Below are 6,132 nucleotides of genomic sequence, written 5' to 3'. Positions count from 1 at the left end.
TCCCATGATTTGGCTATTGTAGAAAGTGCTGCTATGAACATTGGGGTACATGTGCTCCTACACATCAACACTTCTGTCTCCTTTGGGTAAATCCCTAGCAGTGCTATGGCTGGGTCATAGGGGAGTTCTATCGATAGTTTTTTGAGGAACCTCCACACTGCTTTCCAGAGCAGCTGCACCAGTTTACATTCCCACTAACAGTGTAGGAGGGTGCCCGTCTCTCCACACCCTTGTCAGCATCTATAGTCTCTTGATTTGTTCACTTTAGCCACTCTGACTGGCTTGAGGTGGAATCTCAGTGTGGTTTTGATTTGTATTTCCCTGATGATGAGTGATGCTGAGCATCATTTCATGTGCCTGTTGGCCATCTGGATGTCCTCTTTGGAGAAGTGTCTGTTCAGATCTTCTGTCCACTTCTTCACTGGGTTATTTGTTTTTTGGGTATGGAGTTTAGTGAGTTCCTTGTAGATTTTGGACACTAGCCCTTTATCTGATATGCCATTTGCCAATATCTTTTCCCATTATTATGTCTAATGCAAAATGCAATTAATAACAATCTACATTCATTTTATTATACTTTAAGATTAATATATTTATTGTAAAATAATTTAAAATATTAAAATTTCTTAAATATAAGTACTAAGTAATGTACAGAAAAGGGCACATCTAAGAAAATATTCAGAGAAATGGAAAATTATTTAAATATTGTTTTCTTGTATATCAAAGTAGCAATGTGTGATGCCTAATGAAATGAAACAGGCATTCTCATGAATTTTGTGTAGCATGATCAATTACTACCACTCTTTGAAATATAAATTGACAATATATACCAGACGACTTAAATACAACCTAGCACTCATCACCAAAGGGGAAATAAAGTCAGCCATCTCAATTTGCATCTCTATCTGCCTTATAAACCTGCTCCTTTGTCCCAACAGCCATGACTTTTGTATATCTCATTATAATTCCAAGAAATGTTTTATAACTTTTTCTAATTTATATATTATATCACTTTTGGAGGTTTGCGTGTCTTCTGAGTCTTCATCAAGGAAGAGTCCCGATTTTCACAGGTTGTAAAATGAGGATCATAATGGTACCTACTTCATAGCATTATGTAAATCAAATTAATTTTTATGTGGAAGGTTGGTGTTTGACTAGCTGGTTGAAAGATTTCTATCAGTTTATTCAATAATTGGAGCCCAAGTTCTTGATTGTCTGTGAAGCTGGTATAATAGAGCAATAGTCTGTTTCCCAAATTTCCTCACATTGCAGGGAAAAGGAATCATGGACAAATCATACTCTGAGTATGCTCTGCCACTGCCTAGTAGCATGATGGTGACATTCTATAAAAGGGAAAATGGGAGGGGCACCTGGGTGGCTCATTTAGTTGAGTATCCAAGTCTTGATTTCGGCTCAGGTCATGATACTGGGGTTGTGGAATCAAGCCCCATATCAGGCTCTGCACTGAGTATGGAGCCTGCTTAAGATTCTCTCTCTCTCTCTCTCTCTCTCTCTCTCTCTCTCTGCCCCTCTTTCCATCTCTCCTGCTCTCTCTCTCTCTCTCTCTCTCAAATAATAAAGAGAGAGAGAGAAAAAAAAGTGGAAGAAGACCAAGTCATAAAGGCTATGACTTTAAGAGGAAATATGTCCCTGTTTTTGCTAGGGAATGCCAGTATCAAAAGGCAAATAGCACTGTTGGTGGAAATGCAAACTGGTGCAGCTACTCTGAAAAACAGCATGGAGGTTCTTCAGAAAGTTAAAGATAATACCGGGGAACAAGGTCGTGACAAGAGGAGGATTTGGTGTGGTGCTGTTGTCTCTGTGCTTTTCACAGAACTTCCAACAGCGCTATGCTGGGACAGAATATCTGGAGGTTCACAACCTCCGTGGCCCATAGGAGCCACTATGAGGAGGGTCCAGGGAAGAATTTGCCGTTTTCAGTGGCAAACAAGTGGCGGTTACCATTTATGATGACTATGTACTTTGGATCTGGATTTGCTGCACCTTTTTTTTATAGTAAGACACCAACTACTTAAGAAATAAGGAGGTTTAAATTAATCCATTGAACAGATGTGAAAAGGAGCATGTTAAGAGATGCAGTCTCTGAAAAATGGATCAAACTCTTGAATGCAACATACTCAATATGTTTGTAAATAAACTTCTGGCATGAATCCTTAATGCCTCTTCTCTGAAAAAAAAAAAAAGTTAAAGATAGAGCTACCCTATGGCCCATCAATTGCACTACTAGGCATCCAAAGGATACTAAAATACTGATTGGAAGAGGCACATGTACCCCAATGTTTACAGCAGCATGATCAACAATAGCCAAATTATGTAAAGATCAATTGATAATGGATAAAGAAGATGGAATATATCTATATATATAGGTATATATGTAATGGGATATTACCAGGCCATCAAAAAGAATGAAATCTTGCCATTTGCAACAACATGGATGAAACTACAGTGTTTTATGCTAAGCAAAATAAGTCAGTCAGAGAAAGACAAATACTATATGATTTCACTCATATCTGGAATTTAAGAAATGAAACAGATGAACGTAGAAGAGGGGAAGGAAAAATAAAATGAGATAAAAACAGAGATGGAGGCAAACCATAAGAGACTCTTAAATACAGAGAACAAACTGAGGGTCGCTGGAGGGGAGGTGGTTGGGGGTGGGGGATGGGCTAAATGGGTGATTGGGATTAAGGAGGGCACTTGTGATGAGCACTGGGTGTTATATCTAAGTGGTGAATCACTAAATTCTGCTCCTGAAACTAATACTACAGTGTATGTTACCTAACATGAATTTAAATAAAATCTTGGAAGGAAAAAAGGCAAGTAACAAACAGTTAAATATGACTGGAGAAGTCACCCTCTTATATGGGGGCTGGTGTGTGTATGTCATCCTAGGGAAGAAGGTACTACTGACCTGTGAACTTAGCTGTCTTCCATAGACTGTCTCAATTTTTAGGCCTTAATTGTCCTACTTTGTGGGCTCTTTCTAGCATTCTTGATCAGAGCATATTTGTCCTATGACAAAAAGCCAATGAAGACACACTGTCCCTTTCCATCTATGCCAGTCAGCACTTTTTAACTTAGTTCAGTTAGCACAAAGTTGGAATTTTTCAAGAGAAATTTAAATTGGCAATCAGAGGAAAAAAGAATTAATGAAATAAAAGCATACAGAACAGGCTGGTTTATAGTTTCTTTAAAATTTTTTTCTCCCTATCTCGTTTCTTCCTTTCTTTTCCTTAGACTTTTTTTCTTTTTATTTTCCTCTTGAGTACTACCATGCTGGTCCGTGGGAAGTCATGGATAAATAAGAGGTCTGACAGGGGCGCCTGGGTGGCTCAAGTAGGTTAAGTGTCTGATTTCAGCTCAGGTCATGATCTCACAGTTTATCGGTTTGAACCCGGTATTGGGCTTTCTGCTGCCAGCACTGCGCCTGGAGCCTGCTTCAGATTCCGTGTCTCCTTCTCTTTTTGCCTCTCCCGTGCTGTGCTCTCTCTCAAAAATAAATAAAATATTAAAAAAAAAGAGAGACTTGACTTTCTTCCCCTAATTTAGCTACAGTAGAGACAAATAGTGGCTTTGCTACAGCTCACAGCCCACCAAACCCTAGAGCCATTTAAAGCTTCAATCCCAGGTATGCGACATCTCATTTGCACTCATTTTAGTCTGAGTCCCTCTTTGAGGTTCTTAGAATCTCCTCTCCCTTACTCCCTTACGTTTCACTCTGCAATGTACTTGCATTACTCAAAACTGCCACCAGGTGGTGTCTAATGCTGCTCACATAGTTTACATATAGTATTTATTTTAAATAAGTTTATGATGAAGTCAACTTTGTTTTCACCATAAAAATGTACCCTTAAAATAAAAGCTAAAGTGTTTAATCATTCACTGGCTGACAGATCTTACATAATCATAATACTTGTATCATGTTTTACCACTGACAAAGTGTTCACGTTCTTTTCACATTTCCGATAGTTCTTTAAGGCAGTATGGCAGGGGTTTTTATTTGTCACACTTTACAGACGGCAGAGAGGGTAGATTACGTGGGCCAAGGTCACACAGTTACTAAGTAGTAGAATAGGGATATAAGGCCTGGTTCAATCCAAACAACTTGTTTATCGCTGGGCTGAAACGCCATGAATGAAGAAGGAACCCCAGGTACAGGTTTTAAAGTATTATACATCTTCACTCAGTTATCATCCTCCTCATCACTTTTAGGAAACTGTTGAGGTTATATACATTTTCTAGCACTCTATGGCTGAGCTCCACCTGTCTACTTTGCAGCTTTAATTGCCGTCATAATTCGCAGTTTCTCTTGGAGTTCAAGACTCTTTCTTTTTTGTCTTATTTTATACAATGAGAGGTTGCTCCTTGCCTTTATTTCCTTGAACAATAAGGATCCCTAAACATGACACATATCTCAAATAATATGCTAGCACATGATTGTTTCTTCCTCAGTAAAGAAAAAAATTCCCTAGTAACCAAGTTGCTATGTTCTCTTAGGAACTCAGCTATTGTCACTGAATGCTCAGATCTATCTTTTCTTCTTAAAGGATCCAAACTGATATTTTCTTTATAGGCAATTTTATGAGCATTTTAAAATAATTTTGAAAAGTGGTTAGCTGTGATTTCCTTATGACCATCCACTCATGGGTTCATTCACAGCAATCCAGTAAGATTACAAATATGTTTTAAAAAAATAGTCATAGCAATTTTTGGACACATATACAAATATATTCTATTTGAAATAAACAAAAATGCTTACACAGCTCGACAGGTCCCTTGTAAGCAAACTTGCTTGACTGTATTACTGAGCAAAAACAAAGCTGAAGCACAAACACCATTCTTTTTTGACATGTATTTGGATAGGTAGGAAGACACTACTTGGTTTTTTAAAAAACTGATCTTTCCTTAAGGCCTGGTCACAGAAGTGTAAACAATGTAATGAATGCACCATTACCAGCTGTCACACCATATCTATGTCACCTGTGTATTCTGAGATCATACATATCCCTGCCAATATACCTGGGAAGGGTTGCTGTATCACAGTTACATTTAAGTTCCTGGCAAGCAGGACTGAAGAAAAGTGATTTGGAACAAGTTTTACATCCTATTTAGAACAAATCACTAGCATTCCCTAAATAACAGGTAACAATAGAAACATACTTCCTGGAACGTATCCTTTTCACTTTGGTTCATTTTTTTGTTTTGTTTTTGTTTGTGATTATATAGTTGTTTGTATCATCTGCTTATAGTACAATCCTGCCACAAACTATCAAAGCACAAGATACTATTATTCCTTCAACATCTGCATTTTTCAAGTTTCATACTCTACTACATCCCTAGTATGTCAGCAGTCCTTGAATAACAAAATAATAATAATAATAAATGGGTAAAACTCCTCTAAAAATGCAGATGTCTAGAACTATAATGGGAAGGAGACACTGAGGGAAGAGAAAAAAGCAAACACGTTCATGTGCAGGGAATGTGGTTCAAGCCTTTGGATTTAAAAACAACTTCCCCAGAGAAGGTGGTTATAATGGAATTTCCAGAAAACTTCCTTTGCCTCCACAAAAGGACCTGAAAAACCCAATCCAAACTTTTGAAAACTACAGTTATGAGATGCTATAAATGATGATCAAAGCAGTCAGAGGGAGAAGGATGAATGTATCTTCCATTCAGCTAGTTTGTAACATAGCCTCTTTAGCTGTTTATGGATCAGTAAAAACCACTGAAGTACCGGAAGTGCTTTGAAGGGTAGGGGTAGGAAAGTACTGAGCATATTACCTGTCTATATCAATAACAGGGCTTCATGGCTAGGAACAATTTCTAAACAGTAAAATGAATTCAGGATAAATCTCTCTCTCCATCATTAAATGTGGCAGGATTTAAAAAATTTTTACAAATAGATACAGTGAAAACAGAAAATGATGAGGCAGAAAACACAAAAGAATCAAAACGATGCTATAGGCTCAACAGTATTCCATGAGGCTAGAAAACCTGTTAACTTTGAAAGCCCTAGCAAAGTATCACTCTTGTTTATAAATCACTTATTTATCATATGATGGCGTGTTGAATCTCTTCTTTCCGCATACTGAAGAATCCTACATTTAGCCG

The 6,132-nt window shown here is 37.7% G+C and overlaps 1 pseudogene; it reads left to right on the top strand.

Annotated features, from left to right (window-relative positions):
* Positions 1–1,838: 1,838 nt before the first annotated feature.
* LOC115287749 lies at positions 1,839–2,178 on the top strand (annotated as a pseudogene).
* The last annotated feature ends 3,954 nt before the right edge of the window (positions 2,179–6,132 follow it).

This window comes from Suricata suricatta, chromosome 3 (assembly GCF_006229205.1).
Source record: "Suricata suricatta isolate VVHF042 chromosome 3, meerkat_22Aug2017_6uvM2_HiC, whole genome shotgun sequence".
NCBI lineage: Eukaryota > Metazoa > Chordata > Mammalia > Carnivora > Herpestidae > Suricata > Suricata suricatta.
Note: the sequence above shows the minus strand (reverse complement) of the source record. Positions and strands in the feature narration are given on the sequence as shown.